Source organism: Calypte anna, chromosome 14, assembly GCF_003957555.1.
Source record: "Calypte anna isolate BGI_N300 chromosome 14, bCalAnn1_v1.p, whole genome shotgun sequence".
NCBI classification, from domain to species: domain Eukaryota; kingdom Metazoa; phylum Chordata; class Aves; order Apodiformes; family Trochilidae; genus Calypte; species Calypte anna.
Window position 1 is genome coordinate 219,068 of NC_044260.1, and position 21,740 is coordinate 240,807.

Sequence of the window (21,740 nt, forward strand, 5' to 3'; positions counted from 1 at the left end):
CCTGCCATGGGCAGGGACACCTCCCACCAGCCCAGGGTGCTCCAAGCCCCATCCAACCTTCAACACTGCCAGGGATGGGGCAGCCACAGCTTCTCTGGGCAACCAGGGGCTCAGCACCCTCACAGGGAAGAATTTCTTCCTCAAATCTCCTCTCAATCTCTTCTATTTCAGTTTTAAACCATTCCCCTTGGTCCCATCCCTCCAGACCCTTGTCCCAAGTCCCTCCCCAGCTTTCCTGGATCCCCTTTAGGCACTGGAAGGTGCTCTAAGGTCTCCCCTTCTCTTCTCCAGGCTGAACAACCCCAAAACCCTCAGCCTGGCTCCAGCCTCTGATCATCTCCGTGGCCCATCAGGAGGATGCTCAATGCTGTGCTCAGGCTGAACCCCCCTCCTGGCCCTGCTTACCCCAGGACTGCACTGAGATCTCAGATGCTGAGCCCAACAGGGGTGGCCAAGGGAGTGAGAGGGTGGTGGGGACTTTGCTGCTATCTTGGCTCAGATCCCAGCCTCACTTCTTCCCTACATTCACAGGAGCTGCTGCACCTCAGCTGCAGCTGTGGGAGCCACCACCAGAGAAGGGGACAACCACCTTTGGTGGCATTTCTAAGAGGTAGGGAGCAAAACTGTGGGTATGGCAGAGGAGAGCTGTTGGTGGGAGGAAGCACAAGATAACTTAGAGGAAATGTGCTCAGGATGGGGCCAGTCTCAAGGGACTGGAAGAGAAGCAACTCAAAGGGGATTTTCAGATTCTGGGATGTGAAGGACCATCCAGAAGGATGCAACACTTCAGACCTGGGGGATCACACACTGGGGCCAGGCAATCAGTGCTCCAAGGCAAGATCTTGGTTCTTTGCTTTTTCATTTTACAATGGCCATGACCCAAGAGCAAGATTCAAGATTTTCCTAGAGGGGGAAGAAAAATCCTTCTTTTCTGCTGGGGGGTCACAAACCCCTCTGGCACACGTGGGATGCTGCCCAGCATCCTCAAGATGAAAGAAGCCTTTACAGTGCTTTGTGGCTACTGATTTCCCTGGAGCTCATGGCTCTGCCCACACAAATTCAAGAGTTCCAGCATCTTTCAGACCCTGTGAGGGGTCCCTTAAACGCTCTCATTCCTCCAGCTGAGTCTGGTTGAAGGAGGGCACCAGGTTTTTCTGACCTTGGTGTCTGCCCTTTCCACTGGGGAGCTGGAAACCCCCAGGCAGCCCCAAATCCAAGTATCTGCAGGGGAGGCAGAGGCAGGGCAGGGTATCTGGGGGATCGTCTTTATCTGCTGCAGGGAAGATTACACACAGGCATTGCATAACACCAGGGGGGGTCACTGCTCCCCAGCCCCTCTCCTCATCAGAGATCAGCAGCTCAATTAATCCTCCCTCATTCCCTGCCAGTGGGTACCAGCCCTGGGTGCCCTCTTGGCCCAGCCCCAGCAGCAAGAAGCCAAATCTCTGCCCAACGTTGAGCTCCAAGCACCCCACCACCCAAGGCACCCACCTCCTGTGGGAAACCCTCCTCAAATGGAGGTGCACATGAAGGTATCCTCTGGGCAGATGTAAAAATCCCTAAAATAACTCCTTTTCATTACTTCTGTTCAGGGCCCTGGCAGCTGCAGACCTGGTGGGCAGGGCCCTGGGCATTTAAAAGGTTTTTTTTGAAACCTGTGAGAGGTTGGGCAAACACCAGGTTTGCACCAGGTTGCAAACACCCTTTCCTCTGCATAGCCCAGGTCATGGATGGGTGGCTCACTGGGTCATGAAAGTAACAAAGGTAGAAGTCAGGAATTTTGGGGTTTTTTTAGGCCAGCCCTATGAAAACCACCTGGGCAAGCCTAAAATAAGGAAGGTGACTGCAAAGCTTGGTGTTGGCACTGCTGTGCCTGTGTTGGGGGGTTAATGAGGAGCAGGGCACCAAAACACCATCAAGAGAAGATTTTTGGGGTGGTCTCACACTGCTGGCAGCCACAGCAGCCCCCAGACCCCTGGGGTCCTGCTCCTACCCACCAACATCCCTGGAAGGTGCAGAGCCAGAGGTCAGGCAGCATCCCAGCAGGGCCTGGAGGGGTGGGCAGGGAGCAGAGGTGCAGGAGCCAGGGCTCTGGTGGCAGCAGGGGGGGTGACACGGTGACAGCCCCAGTGCAGAGCCACACGGAGGGTTACACAACCCTGCCCTGGCTGCCCTTGGCTGCTCGGGATCGATACGGCCCCAAACCCTCCCCCTCCAACAGCCCCGGGACAGAGAACTTTGTGAGTGGTGTAAATGCAAATGCACCTGGGGAAGGGGAAAGGGAGGGGGAAGGGGAAGGGGAAGGGGAAGGGGAAGGGAAGGGGAAGGGGAAGGGGAAGGGGAAGGGGAAGGGGAAGGGGAAGGGGAAGGGGAAGGGGAAGGGGAAGGGGAAGGGGAAGGGGAAGGGGAAGGGGAAGGGGGGGGACGACACTGCTCCAGCCCCCTCTGTCCCAGACAGCCACAGTGATGCTCAGGACCCACCAGTATCCCTCCTCCACCCTACATCTCCATCCTGGGATGTCACTGAGGGCTGGGATGGTGCCAGGGGGAGTAGGGGCAGCAGGACAGGGGGAGCATCCTGGTCACAACCAGCAGTGGCCAAGGCACCACCCGGTCCCAACCCAGAGGTTTTTAAGCTGGGAAGGACCAGCCAAAAGGGTGCAAGGGAATAAAAACCCGGGGGGATGTGACACCAGCTGAGGGCCCAGTGGTAAGGTGCTTGCAGGCAGGACCTCAGGTTTTTGAAACTGATTTTTAGTGATGGCCACGACCCAAAAATGCACCTCCAAGCCTTTTGCAGGGGAGGAAGACAAATCACCCATCTTTTCTGCAGGTGGAAAACTTTTGCTGGTCCTACCAGAGCTCTCCTCTCAGCACAGCAGTGGGATGCAGCAGGGATACGCTCACCCCTGGAGAAGGGGAAACTGAGGCAGGGCAGCTGGGAGGGCCCGAGTGTGGGCACCAGCTGTAGCCCATGTCATCACCTTCCCCCCAGCCTGGCCTGGCCTGAGTTCCAGGTATTTATAAAGCCGATAAGGGAGCAGAAAGAATTTTCCATATGCCAAAGTTACGTAACCTCTCCTCGCCCTCCAGCGTCTGTAATTATAGCCTGGGGGTGGGGGGAACATCTCCATGGCGGGGACCACCACTGCCAGCCTCACCCCAAAGGGCTTCACCCTCCTCTTCCTCACCACAGCAGGTCCCCAGGGCTGGGTACCACCTCATGAGACCCCATCCTAAGGGACACTGATGGTGGCATTGATGTCGGTCCCGCCACCCTCTGTGGGGGAGCTCAGGTTTTGGGCAGGGCTCAGGGGCCTGATAACCCCCCCTACCCCCCCACCTCAGCGTGCACCCACCCCTCCAGCCCATCCCAGCACACGATGGAAGTCACAGCCGATGACAGCCAGAGTGAGGCTGACATTGCCATGGTGACGGTCACCCGCTGCTGCTGGGAGGGCTCCCACAGAGCTGCTGCACAAGCACCTGCCCCCAAAAAGCACTGACCACCTCCCTGCCCCTTTCCCAGCAACTGTGGGTACCCCCTACCCTCCACCACCCCCATTTCCACCACTTTTTGCCCCATGACACCCCCCAGGTAGCTTCCTAAATCTCCATCACCTCACAGCCACCTCCCTCTCCATCTGTGCCTCAGTTTCCCTCAGTTTCCCTGTCCTTTTCACTCATTTTGGGGTCGGGGTGGAGGAGGAGGTGTCAGATCTCGGGGGGCGGGGGTTATTTTTCTCTCGGCCAACTTTGGCCAAGGCTGTGGAGTTGGAGGGATGCTGAGGGAAGGCTCCGTCGCTGTGGCAACCCCACCACGGCCGTCTCCAGGCGACCGCCCAGGGATGCTGCAGAGCCGCGGGAGGCAGAGAGAGAGGGACCAGGGTGGGTGGTGCTGGGGGGGGGGGAGAAGGTATCCATAGGGATGCCACACACCACCAACCACCTCCCTTCCCAAAGAGGCAGCTGGGATCATTGCAATGAGGGGTAAACCCCCCCCCGTCCCCCTTAAAACCAGCCACCCGTTGGGCTTGGGGGGGTGGCTGAGCACTGACAATCTTGTAGCACCCATGATGCTGGCTTGTGGCACCCCTGGTGCTAGCAGCAGGGTGGGTGCTGGGGGCTGTTGTCAGGGACACCTGCAGGGCTGTGGCATTAATGGCTGCTAATGACCCCCTCAGCCTCTTAACCCTCATTAAGCAGCTTAAGGGTGAGGGGGGACACTCTGTGAGACACAAACCTGGAGGTGGAGAAGCCCCTTGTCAGGGCACAGGGGGGTCACTGCTGGGGACACGAGGGACACAGCTCTGTCCCTCCCTCCCCCCAGCAGGCCCCCCTCTTCCACCCATCCCTCCAGCACTCTTTGTCATCCCAAGAGGGCCGTGCAGTGGGTAGGGATGGTGCTGATGGGCTCTCACACCCATGTGATGAGTGTGGGAGGTCTCAGCCACTGCCACCCCGAGGAGGGGGAGTGGGGTGACTGTCAGCAGGGGGTGAGGACTGTCACCCCAAGGAGGGGGAGCAGGGTGGCTGCCAGCAGGGGGTGAGGACTGTCACCCCAAGGAGGGGGAGCAGGGTGGCTGCCAGCAGGGGGTGAGGGGCCCGTCCAGCACCCGACACCGCGGCTGAGGGAACCGAGCGGGACGTTTCTAATCGCTCCAGTTGGAAAAGGTCCCATTTTTACATTTGCTAAATTAAAGGATGTCAGCATCTGATGCCAAGCCCAGACTCCCTCGGAAATTTAAACTAATGACAGCAAAGAAAATGAGCTGAAACCAGAGCACAAACACTCCCACGTTTTCCAGCCGCACCAGCCCTCAGCAGCCGTGGCCGTGGCAGGGTTTAGGTGGCAGCTTGCAAAGCACTCAGCATCCCAAAGATCTCCTTTTTTTAGTATTTTTGGGGGCTCTAAAATTCAACTGGACCCGCTCTGCTCAGTCCAAAAGCTCATTGCTGGCATCTGGCCAGGCTGGGCTGCTGCAGTGGGGTCCCTGCTGAGGCCCCCCCCCCGAGCCTCCCAAAATAGCTGATTTTTTGACGGATACAGCTGGGGTTTTACACCGGTGTGAGGTGGGTGTTTGGGGGTGGGGATGCAGGACAACAACTCCCTCCCCACGGCATCCCCAGGGTGGCGATGCCATGGAGAGATTTCTGCAGATCTGGGGATTCCTCCCACCTGGCTCCATCCTGCCCGGTGCTGGGGTGTGGGGAGGCAGCAGGGTCCCAGCCCCTTTGCTGCCCCTCTCTCTTCTGGAAGGAAATACCTGGGCTCAGGTGAGGCTTTCACTCCCTGGTGCTCTCCAGGCTCTGCTGGGCCGTTTTTATGCTGCAGCTGAGCAAAACCACAAGGTGGTGGTTTGGTGGTTTGGTTTTTTTTTTCTTTTTCTTTTTCTTTTTTTTTTTCTTTTCTTTTTCCTTTTATAATTTTCTCCGCGAGATAAAATTAAACAAACAAGCCCTTCTGGGAGCAGTGCGAGGCAGGGAGCCTGCTCTCCTACAGATGTGCGTGTCCTCAGCGATTACAAGCACTGAATTAAGCTTTGCCTGGGGCTGGGACATTTGCACGATCTCTCTCCTTCGCCTCCTGCGGTTTCACCGGGAGGAGAAGGGCTCAGGCTGCAGCTGCCCTCCCCATGAGGTCATTACCCAAACACCTATTTTCCCCCAAAACACTGAGAATGGGTGGGTTGTTTGGGGTTTGGTTTGGTTTGGTTTTCCCTGAACCTCACTGCTTTAGCATCAAATTAGAGTGGTGCCGGGTGTGAGGCTGGGAGTGCTGGGCAAAGCAGCACAAGCCGGTGGTGGGTAGGCTAGAAAATAGAAAATAATAGAAAATAATAGAAAATAGAAGATAAGAAAAAAAAAGAAGATAATAGAAAGTAGAAAAATAGAAAAGAATGGAATGGAATGGAATGGAATGGAATAGGATAGGATAGGATAGGATAGGATAGGATAGGATAGGATAGGATGGGATAGGATGGGATAGGATGGGATAGGATCACATCTCCAAGGTGATGGGGCTACAGAGGAGGGAGAATGATGTGGGTCAGGAGTTGGGGGGGACTCCTGGCTACCCCCTGAGCCCTGGCTGCAGCCCCCAAACCAAAGAGGAACGTCCCTGGCACAAAGACTTGCAAACACATCAAAACTTTCTGGCTTTGGGAGTGCTCTGGGAGCCAGCAGAGGAGCTGTTGCCATAGCTCTGCAGACCACCAGTGGGTTTTGTAGCACAATCTGGACCAGGGATCTATGCAAATCCCCAAGGCAGAAGAAGTCTTTATGGAGGCATATGACAACCGAAAAAGAATTGTGCTCAGTGCTCTACTCCCACACGCCACCCCCCAACTTCACCATCATTTAAATCAGTCTTAGGTTGGAAGAATTCAAATCAACACTGTCGTCACAGAGCCAAGCAGAGAGGTGACACAACGTGGATGCTGCCAGGGAAATTGCCCCCCTGAGACTCCAAACCCATCAGCCCATCACTTTTTGAAGCCCCACAGGAGGAAAACAAGTGAACTGGTAACTCATGCCCCCAGCCCTCCATCCCCTCTGGCCAGAGGGCTGCCTGAGAGATTCCCAAGCAGCCTCCTTCCCCTTGGGATCAACAGGAGGGGGACCAAGAGGAATAAAAAAATATCCACGACATGCTGCTGAGGCTGGAGAGCCACAGTTGGGAAAGAAGTCAAAGCTCCCAAAGAGAGAGATGCCAAGGAGATATGTCATTCCCTGGAGAAACAGGACATTCCTCTGGGAGGGGTAGGAAGGGGGGAGGAAGGCTGGTGCCACCTCTTTCAGTCACCCATGGTAGGTGTTTGGGGGGCTTGTCCCCACTGTGCCATGCTGGAGACACAGATGACATCGCAGCTACTGATTTGCTTGTGTTATTTATCTTGTTTCTTATTTTTTTCTTTTTTTTTTCTTTACCCTTAAAGCAGGCTTTCGATGTGGGGGAAAGGTTGCTGGGTCCTGCCAGCAGCCAGGCAGACACAGAGCAGCACTCCAGGCTCTTGGAGATCTCCCTGCCCTCCAGCACCAGGCGCCCAGACCCTGGGATGCCCCAGGGGACATGGTCTGGCATCATCAAACCCTGTATGGGAGCCACACAGGGCAGGATCTGGGGGAAACTGATACTTCCCTGCTGCAGAAAATACCAAGATCAGGTCCCAGCCCAGAGGAGGAAGGATTGGCAGTTTACTTTTTCCTTGTGAAACAATTTTGTGTGACGGGATTGAGCTGGAAGCAAGAGGGAAAATAATTTCAGTGGACTCCCAGCTGCTGCCCTGAAACTGCCCAATTTGGCTGGTTCAGCATAAATGCTGTAGCAAATTGTTCCTGCAGGAGTTTTTATACCTGTGCCCTTGGGCAAAGCCCTGCCAGCATCCTTTGGTGGGAACAAGCTACCTGGGTCCTCGAGGCAGAGGAAGGAGTGGGTGAGGATGGGGAAAGGAGTTGGCCCAGCTATAAATAACCCCACAGAAAGAAAACAGGAGAAAAGGCAGCCAATAGAAAGCAATAAATCCAGGAATACAGGTTCAGCTCTGGGTGCTTGGTGCAAACAGCTCCTTGTGCTCCACGTGACCCTGTTAAATAGGGGACAGGAGATAATAGGACCCACAGCAGCCCAAAGGAGCAGGACCCACCCCAGCCACTGGCTTCATGTGAGCAGCACATCAAACTCACCCAATATTTAGTGCAAGACCTCATCCCCTCTGCTTCATTAAAAATGACAAAGATGGGTAAGGGGAGTGTTAAATCAAGGTGAGTTATATTGAGGAGTGTTAAATTAAGGAGAGTTAAATTAAGGTGCCTGTTGGGCTGTACCAAAGTAGCACTGGCCTGGCTCCTGGTGTCACCAGCAATCCCACCCCCGTGTCAGCAAGCTGGGAAGCAGCCTGTGTCTCAGGCAATCATTATTTGCAATCTGTGATCCCGGGGGGAAAAACAAACAAACAAACAAACAAACAAACAAAAAAAAAACAGAAAAAGCAACTTCTCATTTTCAGTAATAAAAGGGAAGTTGCAGAAGCTCAGCACGCGCGTTGGCAAGGGGGGGTCACAACCAGCAGTGCTGGAGGCATTAATCCTAAAAGAGCTGGATTTAGTCAAACTAACCAGGAATAAAGCAGGGAAAAGAGCCCAAAGTTTGCCCTGCTAATGCCTGCCAGGTATTTGCCCATGGAAACAACGGGGCCAGTGGAGAAGAGACAGAGGAGAATCATCCCCACCACTGCTTTCCTCTCCGCCTCCAGCAAAACCAGGGAAAAGCTTCAATCCCAGCTCTCCTGTCTCAATACTGTACCCAAATGCATTAAAGAGGGGTTATTTTGGCCCTCTTTTTTCAGCCCATCTTCCCAGAGCAGCTCAGTCCCCATTCTCAGAGGCTGCTGGAGCAGCCGTGCTCAGCTCCACACCATCCACTGGATGAGTTTCCCCCCAAAAAAACCCAAAACAAATCATCCGAACCACTTCAATTTTGCTCGTGTGTAACTTATTCTTAAAGCTGAGCAAATAATTCAAGCCAAAAGCTCCAGCAAGGATGTTTCACCTTTTCATTCTCGAGCTGTCTGCCATTTCCCCAGTGCTGGGGGATGATTTAAGGAGCTGTCTCTGGCCAGGGGCACCTCGCTGTGACGGCGGCTGCGAGTGCTTGATGGCCCAAATTTCACGTGTGCAGCTGAGGACACACCTGACACACAACGATGGATGAGTCCTTCCCGCTACCCTAATTAGACAAGGAGCATTTGAAAGTGGGTTTTTGAGTGGTTTGTTGTTTGGTTTTTTTTAGTGACTGAGACCTCCAAACACTTCATGAAGAGTTCAAGACCTCCTGTTTGTTAGGCAGGGCTTTGGATCATTTTTCCCATTCTACCAGCTTGGACACAAGATTCCCTCTTCTCACCTCATCCCCAGCCCCTCTTTGCAAGGGAAAGATGTGAGGGGGGATCAGGGGCAGAACTGGGGGGCTGAGATGGCTTTGACCTTCCAGTCCTGCCACTATCCCAAGAATTTTCTTCCTCCTTAGCAGAAGGGATGGGGAGGGCTCCCTGCCGTGCTCGTGTGACGCAGGCTGGCACAGGCAGCTCACCCCGACACTGGGGCAAGAGCCAACCAAAAAAAGAATAATAAAAAAAAAAGGAATGAGAGGAGAGCCACACTGCCAGCCTGCAAAGCCCAAATCAGAGGTCCTGTGTCCCCAGCCCTGTCACCCTGCTCCTGGCAACCCCCATGCAGAGTTGGTCCTCGAGGCCATATGAACTCTCTTCACTAAGAGATGCCCTCCAGCCTTTTCCCAAGGGATAAGGGGCTGGTGTCACACACCCCTGTGACCTCAGGTGCTCACTGGGGATGCTGAAGGGGCTTCAAAGGGCACACACACACACACTGATCCCAGAGCTAGAGAGGGAGAACCAGCATCAAAGGCAACCACGTCTCATTTAGGGCCTTGGCCCTATAGGAAGGAATTGCTCTCCATTTCATAGCAGGTTTGGGTTGGAAGGGACCTTAAAGATCATCTAGTGCCAAGCCCCTGCAAGGGCAGGGACACCTCCCACTAGACTAGGTTGTTCCTGGTCCCATCCAACCTGGCTTTCAACACTTCCAGGGATGGGACAGCCACAACCTCCTTTTGCTCTCAGGACGGAGCAAACCCATGGCATTAACCTCCTGCTGCAGCAGAAGGAGCCATTTTATACCCCCCCAGCAGCCAAAAGAGGGGCTGGGGCCACTCTTGGGGCCATCCCAGTGACCAAGGCTCCATTAGTCCCTGCTGGACTCTCCTCTCCAGCCCAAGGCCTTTCTCCTCCCATTGCATAATTGCCCTTTGTTGAGCAAACCCAGCCACCGGCGCTGCATTTTCTCCAGCATCACTGCTCTCCCACAGCATTTTCCTTTTTCTTTTCAGTCACTCTGGACAGTCACCCAAGCACCCAGAGAGGGACCAAACCCAACACTCGTTGCACCCGAAAAGCAAAACCTAAGATGAAAAAAAAGGGGGGGGGGAAGAAAAGCAGAGAGTGGTGTCAGGTGCCTCTCCCCAATTCATCCCCTCCCGGTTTGCCTGTGGGGGTTTGACAAAAAGTGCTTTTTGGCTGACAAAATGATTACAGGGTGCTGAGACAGTTAAGTTGCACATGGATTTCTTCCCTGCATTTCAAGCAGAGTGAGGACACGGCTGCAAAAGCAGCTGCACTTCTGGAAAGGTCAGAATGATGGGCGAGAGGGAAGGTGAGAGGAGGGGGGGGTTTAGGGAAAGGAGGAATTAGGGATCTTTCCTGCTTGGAAGAAAAAGTAAGGAGAGCAAGGTCTGTGATGGGGTTGGGATGGGCTTGGGAGGATCCTGGTGCCAGTGTCTGGACCATCCCAAAGAGGGAAGGGGAGAAGCTGGAGCCAACTGCCCACACAGAAGCAGGGTCAGATCCTGTGCTTTGCTATAGGAAGGCATTGGGGTAGCACGAGCATCCTCCTGTTGGGAACAGAGCTGGAATAGGGCAGGGTGAGGTGCCCTGGGTGCACTTGGACTCCCCGTGCCTGCATGCAGTGGGTGCTGGGCAAGGGGGAGGAGGAGAGGAGGATTTCAGCTCCAAACTCAATCTGTTGGAGAACTTGGCCTGCTCCCCGTCAAGCTGAAAATAGCACATATGTAAGGACATGCAGGCAGTGCTGGCTGTGTCCTCACTCAGTGTTTCCTTCCTGCTGTGCTCCATGCAACATCCCGGCCCTCCTCCTGCCACCTCCATCCCCCTGCAGCCCCCATCATGGGGGGCCAGCTCTTTTTTTTTAGAGGATCTTTTTGTTTCCTTAGAGCATCCTCATTGCACAGATGCAGAGCTGGACCCTGCATCTTCAACCACTTCTTTTTTTTTTTTTCACCTTCAACCACTTTTCCCGTTCACCACCGGCTCCGTCCGGCAGCAGCATCACCACAGTTATCATCTGGAGCCAGAGAGGACTCGTGTGGCTCACAGCAGGAGTGGAGCTTTATTAGAAACAGGCAGCTGGCTACAGCCCCCCCCTGCAGCCACCGGGCTCTGCTGGGGCTGGGGATGGAGCAGCAAGAGCACACAAGTGCCCAGGCAGCTGCAGGAGCAAAAGGGGAGAATTCCACGAGTCCCCAAAATTACCCCAGGTTTAGCTCCAAACCCTTCGTTGGTGATTTCCCCAGATTTAGCTCCAAACCTGTTATTGGTGGTGGGGAATTAAAGATATCACCCTCCTCTGTGGGGCCACGTGTTGGGTAGAGCCCAGGCCCTCGGAGGGTGGGGAACCAGCAGAGTGTGCAGCAAGCTGGAGGATGGAGATAACCCTGGAAACAACCAGAGCTGATTCCTGCAGCAGCCAAGGAAGAAAAGAAGCTGAGGTCCCCATGGACATCAGGCACAGGAATAATGGGAAAGTTGTGTGGGACGTCGGCTGCAGCACTGAGCAAAGCTCCTCTCCCACCCCTGTTTTCAGTTTCCCCCTAAAGAAATGCCCAAGGCAAGGACTCTGGGGTGCAGAAAATAAAGGGGGTTTCTGCATGAGGTGGTGGCTGGGGGATCCAGTAGGTGCAAACAAGGAAAAACCACAGGGGATGGGGAGGGAGGTCCCGGTGCCCCATGTGGCACAGGGTGTGCAGCAGAGCTGGAAGGGTGCAGGGTGGGCTTGGGCTCAGCACCTTGGGAGGGGTGGGAGCAGCCCTGCAACCACCCAGGCATTGCCCACCCCCCAGCAAGAGTGGCAAAAACACATTTCTCACCCCAAATCTCCACTCTGCTTTACACCAGCAGCCGCCCCATGCCAGGATCCTTATTAATTCTTTCCTCCCTTTAAGTTCCTTTTTTTTTGTTTGTTTTTCTCAGTTCCCTTTCCAATTGCTCAGGAAGGGCTTGGGCAGGAGCCCCAGTGCCACTGCAGCTCAGTGCCACCACTGTTACCACCCCGTGACACTGGGATGTGACTGGTGGTTGCATCTGGGGTCAGTGATGAGCTCAGAGGCATGGGGGGAGCACAGAGGGAAGAGGATGGGGCAGAGAGGTCTGGGAGGAGGTGAAATAAAGGAAGAGGAGCACCAAAATAACCTCCTGGGGGTCAGTGGCCAGGAGGTGGGGGGGGAGGGATGCACAGCCAGGTCCTGACCCTCTCCACCCTCCAGCTGGGAGGAGGGAGACAGGAAACTGCCACTTATTGAAACGGAATCGTGTGGCCAAACATCCCAGCTTCTCCCCAGACGCTGCCCTCGGGGAGAGATCACAGGGAAAGAGGTGGGACCGGACCCCTTGGCACCCACAAACCCACCCAGAGATCACCTTTCCTGCCTCAACCAGCAGCACCCACCTCAGCCACCCATCACTGACAGGGTCCCCTCATCACCCTCATCCCCCCAGACCCCAAAAAGTCCCATTTTCCATCCCACATCCCCATGTCCCTGCAGCCACTGAGGCCATCGACATGTCCCCAGCTCCCAGGGGACACCAGGACACTCTGTGTCCCCGGGGGGTCCTGCCATGTCCCCTCACCCCCATTACATAAACCTCCTGGAGCCGGGACTGGTTTTCCCTTGTGTTGCCTACGGCGCTGCGCTCGTCAACGTTATTTGCATAACAAATAATTAATAATAATTAATGGCTGGGAGAAGGGTGCAGAGTGCCAGATTTTTACTAATTAGGGAACGAGCACAAAAGGAAAGGAGGCATCACCCCGGGGGCCCAGGGACACGGTGGGGACAGCGGTCCTGAAGGACTCTTGTCCCTTTTGGAGTGGAAGGAAAGGGGGAGGAGAGGATGAGAAGGTGCTGCAGGTCCTGGGGGAATGGGTCGGGGGTTCTTGCAGGGTTTTGGTTGGTGGGTGCTTCGACGAACTGCCCTCCCCTCCAACCCGTGGACATCCTGCACCCCACTTTCTCCATGCCCTTCTTAGAGCCCTGGACAACACTACTGAATTGTCTGGGGGTGGCACCACTCATGGAATTAATGGGAAGAGCAAAGGCTTTGCCCTGGCAGCCCCGCAGCTGGGTCAGGCTGGGGATGTTCTTCCCCTGAGACCCCTTGCAGGTGGCACCCCCACCCCAGGCAGGAAACAGCAGGGAGACCCCCCCTGTGTCACCAACACTGGGAAATATGGAGAAATGGGAATGTGAGACCAGCTGTGCCATTCAGTGTCACCTGGGGTGTTGGGTGACATGGAAACCTCTGCTCCAACATCACGAACATACAGACATCTGGGGATCTGGGAACACTGATCCTGAGAGGGAGGGGGAAGGGGAAAAGTGAAGGAAAAAGTTAAAGGGAACTATAAAAAGAAGATAGGAAAAAAAAAAAAGATAAAATGTAGAAAGAGGGAAAAAGGATTAAGATGGAGAGAGAGAAGAGGAGGAGAGGAGAGGAGAGGAGAGGAGAGGAGAGGAGAGGAGACAAGAGGAGAGGAGAGGAGGAGAGGAGAAGAGAAGAGAAGAGAAGAGAGAGAAGAGAGAGAAGAGAAGAGAAGAGAAGAGAAGAGAGAGAAGAGAAGAGAAGAGAAGAGAAGAGAAGAGAAGAGAAGAGAAGAGAAGAGAAGAGAAGAAGAGAGAAGAGAAGAGAAGAGAAGAGAAGAGAAGAGAAGAGAAGAGAAGAGAAGAGAAGAGAAGAGAAGAGAAGAGAAGAGAAGAGAAGAGAAGAGAAGAGAAGAGAAGAGAAGAGAAGAGAAGAGAAGAGAAGAGAAGAGAAGAGAAGAGGGGAAGGGAAGGGAAGGGAAGGGAAGGGAAGGGAAGGGAAGGGAAGGGAAGGGAAGGGAAGGGAAGGGAAGGGAAGGAAGGGAAGGGAAGGGAAGGGAAGGGAAGGGAAGGGAAGGGAAGGGAAGGGAAGGGAAGGGAAGGGAAGGGAAGGAAGGGAAGGAAGGGAAGGGAAGGGAAGGGAAGGGAAGGGAAGGGAAGGGAAGGGAAGGGAAGGAAGGGAAGGGAAGAGAAGGAGAAGGAGAAGAGAAGAGAAGAGAAGAGAAGAGAAGAGAAGAGAAGAGAAGAGAAGAGAAGAGAAGAGAAGAGAAGAGAAGAGAAGAGAAGAGAAGAGAAGAGAAGAGAAGAGAAGAGAAGAGAAGAGAAGAGAAGAGAAGAGAAGAGAAGAGAAGAGAAGAGAAGAGAAGAAGAGAAGAGGAATCAGATTCTCTTGCTGATCTGCTCAAGCACTGCCTGCTGTGCCACACACCAGCCCACGTGTGCCCGTGGGGACACGGGGACAGTGGGTGCTGAGATGAGCTATGGACACAGACTCCACAGACTCCAGCCCCATGGGTGCTTTCCTCCCAGGAAGAGGTGAATCCACAGAGCAAAGCCTTCTCTGTCTGTCCCCTCCACAAAACCCTTCAGGTCCCACTTGCTTCCCTCAATCCCAGCCCGGCCAAGCCCCGGGTGCTGCTCAGCATCCCTCCATCTGCAGCTCCAACCCCACCCCTGGCTTTGCCCCCCCACGGGAGCAGAGCTGTGTGTAATTACACTGCCCTGGCTCTCCTCTCTCCACTGTAATTCCTTTGCTCTGCCGAATTGCTTCCCTTCAGCACCACACATAATCCATTGCACTGTAATTATACGGGAATTTTAATATCTGATGCATTTATAAGATGCACTTAATTCATCAGCCCCGTTAAGTACATTGTCATTACAGCCCTGCCCGTGGTAGGCAGGATGACTCCCTGTCAGATGGAGATTAGCTGGGCCTCGTGTGTAACCAGTTGGAAAGTGTTCTCAGCCCAGATGAGACCCACACTGCCAGATCCACCTCTGGGGCACCCGAGGCTGGGGAGCAGGACCCCCCCATGATGGGTGTTCCAGACCCTCAGGGGTTGTCCCTGTGCCAGGGTTCTGCTGCTGTGCAGATGAAGAGCAGCAGGATCCAGAGCAGCACCCAAGGTTTCCCAGATGTCCCAACCATCCAGTGGGACCCATCGAGCATTTCAAAAGACAAGAACTTGATCCAGCACTCACTGCACAGCCTTGGGAGAGATTAATTAATCCCTGCAGCCACGCACTGGGGTATCCTCCCCAAAAAGGCTCCCAGAAGTGAGGGATCTGCATTTTGATCCCTCCAAACCCATGAAGAAACTACCCATTGCTAAAGGCTTCTTTTTTTTTTTTTTTCCCTGGCATTTGTTTTGGTGGCTCCTTTCCAGATGCATCCTAAAAGGGAACCAAAGGCCTTTCAGCCTCTCACAGTGAGCAGCACAATGTGATGATTTTCCCAGCCTGGGCAGGAGGGATGAGCTCACTGGTGTCCTTGCTTCCCCCCTGGCTTTGGGGAGTTGGGTCCCTGTGCTGTTTGTGCACTGTGGGTGACAGTGGGATCTGCAGTGTGCCAGGGGGTGTCTGGGCTCTGTCCCACCCAGCAATGCCCCCTGAGCCTGGGAAAGAGGGGCAGAAAGGGAGAGGAAGGGTGGGGGACTGGGGGCAGTCCTGGCCCTCCCCAGAGGCACTGATGAGTGGTGGCATCAGCCCCCATTGGGGCCACAAGACACCAGAGTGGTGCAGCCCAGCTCCACTGGGTGACCCTGCAAATCTCTGGGGGGGGAACAGAGACCCATGAGGTCCCCACATGCTGGGAGACAACTGGGATGGAGCTGGAGCCCTTAGCTCTGGGTACAAATCCTCTTCCAGCAAACTGTGCTGGAGCAGAGCTGTGCCACAGCAGAGCCCTGGTGGCATTTCAGCTGGAGGGGACCCTCAGTGGGTACCACCCCAAGCCCCAGGCTTGCAACCAGCACCCCTCACCTACCCACAGCCCTGGGGCACCCCATGGCTCCTGGCAGCTCCCAAGTGGATCCTGGCAGCCAAGGGACATGGTGACACACTGGCCACCAGCCAGGCCACAGCCTCAGCACAACCTGGCAGAAAGCTGTCTCCCCCAGGCTCCTCTGTCCAGCACCCTGAGCCTCTCTGGGGACTCAGGCTGGGGGCAGGAAGGGTGCTGGATCTGCCCCCCCAGCTCCATCCATGTCACCGGCTCACAGCACACACAGCGAGCTCCAAGGTGCCAGACCTGAACAGGGATATCTGCTCCAGGGGCAGAGCTCAGCCTGGGGGTATCCCAGGGGTAATGTCCCATCTCCTCCCCCCTGTGCAGAGGGACCCCCTTCTATGTGCTCCCCAGAGGGAGTCCCAGCCCTCTGCCTCAGTTTCCCCACCTGCACCCTGGGACTGTGTTCTCTGAGGACCGTAGAGATGGGAGTGTGGTTGGCAGAGGATCCCAGCAGAGTCTCTAACTGACCTCTCACTTAGCACCAGGGCAGGGCTCTCCCTGCTCTCCCCCTCCCCAGCCTCCCCTTCCACAGGGTGCTGCCACCCAGATGGGATTTCTCCCAAGGTCACCAGGCAGAGGGGGCTGGGTGGGGGCAGACACCCCAGCCCTCACACCTATCCAGCCCTACCCACCACCCCTTCCACATCCCGGCCACCCCCGGGGCCTGCCTGCCCCCTCAGATGTCTCTTTTTCTCCCTCCTCTCCCTAAAAAAAAAAACCCACCAAATATCCCAGGAGCTGGGCTGGCTCTGCAGCTCTGCTGGTGGCACCGGTGGCTGAGCAGAGCAGACTGCAGCATGGCTGTTACGTAAGCCCAAGCTGGGCTCCAGGGATGTGGGACACCAGGGTTGTCCCCCAACCCACCCAGGAGCTGCCATCCCCCACCCCAGCTCAGCCCCAGGGCTCCCGGAGCACCCGGAGGTATCCCCACCACCACCCAGCCCAGGCTGCAAGGGGTGCCCAGGGGTTTGGGGTGGCCCTGCCATGGCACACGTGGTGGTGGCAGTGGGGTGACAGAGGTGTGCAGGAGTGGGGGGGTGCTGTGGGGCAGGGAACGGGACAGGCAAAGGGGTGGTCTGGGGATGGGGGGTGGTGGGTGCAGCACCCACATCCCACCAAACCCCTCTACAGCCCTCAGCAGTGGCTGCCCCAGTGCTCACCATGCAAACCAGAGCACAGGGACAGAGCCAGGTGGCCAGGCTGTGACCCCAGCGCTGTGTCTCCCCCGGGGTGACTCATGGAGTGGGATGAACACAGCCAGGACACAGGATCCCAGCCTCCTTCCCAGCTTGCATCCACCTGCTGTGTCCCTATATCCATCCCTATGTCCCCAGAGGGACAGTATCCCTGGGGACAGCATCGCTGTGGCCAATTTCCTTGGGATCAGCATCCCCAGTGCCTCCAGCACAGGTTGAGGAGCCAGGATGGGAGTTTCCCAACACTACAGGAGAGAGGATTCTCCCATGGGATAGCCCTGGCATCACCTGCCCTGCAGCCCCATCCATGAAACCCCCACACCCCGTGGCAGTGGCAAAGGGAGTGGGCAGGCACTGAGGGGCTCTCCTGGACATTCCAGCAGAAACCTGGCAGCATCCTCTGTCACTGAGAAGGATGGGGACAGGGATGGGGAGCCCATGGCTCCATCCCACCAGGTGTAGTCAGGATCTGGCCAGTTCTATTTGGGCACGGGGGGGGGGGGGAAAGCCCAGGCTAAGGCTCCCGGCAATAGGAGATACCAGAACAAGGAATTAATGTTAATTAATTCATAATGACGTTGAGATAGTGATACCAGATGCTTCAGAAGTCCAACGGGGGAATCTGAGAGAGCTTTGCAAATAAACCATCGCCCACCAGCAGCCCTTCCTCACTGCAAACTGGGAACAAGGGAGTGAGCTGGGAGCCAGGATGGAGCTGGGACCAAAGGATCTGTCCAGAACTGGGAACAAGCTAGGAACGAGTCAGGAAGGGTGAAAAAGGGGCATGGCCCAGCGAGGTGACAGTCCCACAGTCACCCAGGGCTGTGGGGACAGCACTGAGACCACCCCCGGCCACCTGTCCCCCTTCTCCTTCCCACCCCAAAGCAGAAGCTGGAGCAGGGATGGGATGTAGGAGCTCCCTGAGCCCCCAAATGTTTTTTTTCCCTCTCTCTTTTCCTCCATTTCAGACACACGGGGGGCAGGGAATCTGGACAGGTGGGAACTGGGCAGCCAGGGGCCTGCAGGAAGGATGGAGGGAGAAGCTCCTGATCTGGGACAGGGACACAGGTCCTTGCCCACCCTCAGAGGACATTCCAGGCTCCCGCAGAGAGACAGCAGCAGGAGGGATGGGTGCAAGCTGGGCTGGTTTCTCCCTTCTCATCCCTGAGAGCCATCCCTTGCCCTGCTCTGCTGAACCCAACCCAGGCCAAGGGGTGCAGAAGGGCCTGGAAAGGGGTCCAGGTGCCACCTCAGGCACCCCAGGGCCAGCACTAAGATGAAATCATGAACTCTGCAGAAACCACGATCCCCTGGGCTTGGAGCTGCTGCCAGCCCTGCAGCCCCCATCTCCGCAAACCATTCCCTACAGCAGAGCACCTGGAGGAGAACCCCAAAAAGAGGGATAAGGGAGATGGCGAGGCCATGGCAGAGCATGATGGCACAGCAAGGCCGGGGCATGGCACTGCCAGCACTGCTTACATAAGGTGCCTGATCCCTGTGCCAAGCACCCGAGCGGTGATGGGAGAGGGGATGGATCCATCCCCCAGCAATCCCTCTGGGCAGCGGCGTTCCCACTCTTTCTGGAGACAGAGACCTCAGAACTGCCACCCCATCCCCTTTCCTCCCCATGCAGGAGCTGGCTGCAGCTCCTGAGCCCCTTAACAGCATTTACACCCTAAAACCTGAGACCAACTGGGGAAAAACCACTGGGTTTCAGCTCACCCAGCAGCTCCCCCGGGAGTTCCTCCAAAGTTTATCCGCAGAGGGAAACGGTTCCCATCCCCCTGCAGCCTCCACTGGTGGGGAGAAGAAGGGGGGGGAACCCACGGCAAGGCACAGCCATGCCCAGAGCATCCCAAAGCATCCCAGAGCACCCCAGCACCGTGCTATGGAGCCGGTGGGGAGCACCACATCCTGCCCCAGCTGGTCCCGTGGGACTGGCCATGGCATTCCAAAGCTCAGAAAAAATTCACCTTGACTTCAGAGGTAGAGCAACTCTTTGGGGTGAAGAACAACAAAGTGTGTTTTAGATCAGAGGCAAGAAATAAAGTGGCCTTTAAGGTGCCTTCCCTGCAAAGCCAGCATTTTATTCAGCCTATCCGGTGCAGGTGGGAACTCTCACTGTTATTCCAGGCCTGAAAGGAGCAGGCAAGGATTTTTAATTTTTTTTTTTTTTAAGTTTTGTTTTCATTATTTTCTGGTGCCTTTGTTGCTTTGTGCTCGCACACAAAGGGAATTTCACCTGCTGTTCAGAACTAAAGGCCCCAGAAAGTTTTACGGAGAAGGGGACAAGGGGAAGGAGATTTATAAAACCAAAATGAGTTGTTGCAGGGTTTGGGTTTTGGTTTTTTTTTTGCAGCAAACTAAAACATCCCCAGCTCTTTGGTGCCTGCAGGAGACCCAGCACTGGCACACAAGTCCCCGGTCCCCATCAGTGTCACCAAAGGGCTGGGACCAGGGAGGTTTTACGGCTCTTCTGAGACTGGGGTGGATTTGGGGTGCAGAGGGGGCCATGGGAAGGCAATGGGATCACTTCCCATCCTTTTTGCACGCAAGCAAAGTCACCACCATGCTTTCTAAGAACAGGAAAGAAAAAAAAAAAAAAACCAACCCAGCTCTCGTTTGCTGACACCACTGCAAAACAGGTGGTTCAAAAATCACAAGGAAGGATGGGAGAAAAACCCCTATTTGGTGATTTTGCGCTCGTTATTTGCAGCAAAACTGTCCGGGAACAAATGCTGCTAAATACACACCATTTCCCCCCCCCTCTAAACACTCTTTGCTCTATAATTAAGAGAGACTTCTAAAAATACAAATAGCCTCAAGCACCCAGAGAAGGCGTGCAGGTGCTGCTAACTGGAGGCACTTTAGTACAGCTCATTTTCTGGACAATTTTACTAGGCTGGCTTGCTCTCAGCGCCGATACTATTACAGTGATGCAATTATGCTGCTGCTGCTGCTGCTGCTGTCGTTGTTGGGTTGCTTTGCTGTTTTCCCTGCGCTTTGCAGTTTGCCTTCGAAGCACAATCCCCCCCCCTCAACCCCCCCAAAGCCCTCAGCTCCTGGGGCTCAGCCCAAGCATGCGAGGTGGGAAGAGGAGGTTCAGGCGAGCGTGCGGGGCACACGTGTAAAGGCAAACACACATGTGCACCCACGGAGGGGGAGAAGCCCAGTGGGGGCATCTCTAAAAAACAACCCAAAAAGCTGGTGTGCAAAAGTTTTGGCTGAGGAAGCAACCTGGAAGGGAGGAGGAAGGAATGGGAGCCCGGTGAGGCGCCGACACTCCCCGAAAAGCAGTGGCAAACCCTCGCTGCTCGCCGCGGAGGGTGGGGGCCCGTGGGACAGGGACCAGCTTTGCAAAATCCCACACACACACCAAACCCCTCAAAACCTTCATTCTGGGGACAGGGAGCTGGGGAGCCGGGAGGTCAGAGCTGCGAAACTTCCCCGTCTGATTTCTCCATTAGGGCTGGGAAAGGTGGAAGCGATTGACTCACTATGAGACTGCTGTTTTTGCCTCTGACTTGGGATGAAGACGGAGCTGGAGGAGCTGGTGTGTGGATGCTGGAGAAGTCACTTACCTCTCAGTGCATCCAGCCCCCCCTCCCCGGGCCGTGGGGCTGCGGGTCCTGGAGAGTTAGCTGGCAGGGGACCCCAGATCCACTCGGCTTTCTCCCAGGACTGACGTTCGGCTGCTGCTTCTCAGGCACAGACCCAACCCCTCCATTCCAACCACAGGGGAAGAAAAAAAATATAGATATAGCTTCTTCCAAAATAAAGAAAAAAAATTAAAATTAAAAAAAAAAAAAAAAGAGGGAGATGAAAAAAAAAAATCGTTTTTTTTTCCTGGTTTGGTTTTCCCCTGTCACTCCTTCGGAGAAAAATTAAAAAGCCAGATAAATCCCAGCGATCAAGAGATCCAGACTCAGGTGAATTTAGCTTCAAACTCCCTCTGTGCTTTCAGAGCCTTCACCCTCAAATGGGCTCTGGAAGATGCTGGGGGACCCATCGTCGCCAAAGTGTCATCAAATCCTTCGGGCTCAACTCCGCTCCTGCCCGGGGAGGTGGACTCCTTCCCTGCTCCCTCTGCTGTGGAGTTGGCAGGGACCTGCCTGCTTCAGCCTCAGCGTGGAGGGTGGGTGGGATGGATGGTTGGTTGGTGTGGGTTGGTTGTTTTTTTTTTCTCACTGCTATTGGTTTTCTTGCTATCTGATCCTCAGCGAGCGCTGCAGCTCGGCGCTTCCCTGATTTTTTTTTTTTTTTTTTGCTCCCCCCCCCCCCCTCTCTCCCTCCCTCAGCTCCCAGCCTTTTGACAGGGAATGAAACACAGACACCCAGTGAGACAAGCTCCTGCTTCTACAAAGCTCCACTCCCTCCTACCGCCTTTGTCCGTGAACAGCAACTACTCCAACTCTGCCCGTAGACACGAGTGAACCTCTGCATCAGCACTTTCCTAATGGCTGCTTCCCCCCCGTCCTTCTTCTCCCTCTTCTTTTTCCTTTCCTCCACCTCGATGGCTTCCTCTTCCTTTCCTCATACAACCCGGCTCCCACAGCCACACAAAAAAACCCAAATAAAGCCACTGCCCCTCTCCCCACGGCTCCACCTCAGCTCCCCCCCTGCCGGGTGCTGTGGGAGGAGGGGGGTTGCAGCCCCACACTCCATCACTGCCCTTTTTGGACACCTTCCACGAAAAATCGATGGCAGGTACCGTGTCCCTGGAGGCTTCGCTCCAGCTTCAGCTGGATTCAGGGTCTGAGTGTTGTGGGAAGGATCCGGGGGTAGGGGGAGGGCTGGGACT

At 55.2% G+C, this 21,740-nt stretch overlaps 1 protein-coding gene across 1 annotated transcript in view; it reads right to left on the reverse strand.

Annotated features, from left to right (window-relative positions):
- Positions 1–21,063, reverse strand: part of LOC103533073 (potassium inwardly rectifying channel subfamily J member 12) — a 29,853-nt gene extending 8,790 nt beyond the window's left edge. The window contains exon 1 of the mRNA XM_008498898.2: positions 20,521–21,063. The gene's annotated coding sequence lies outside the window, so the exon portion shown is untranslated. The remainder of the gene's footprint in view (positions 1–20,520) is intronic.
- Between the last annotated feature and the right edge of the window lie 677 nt (positions 21,064–21,740).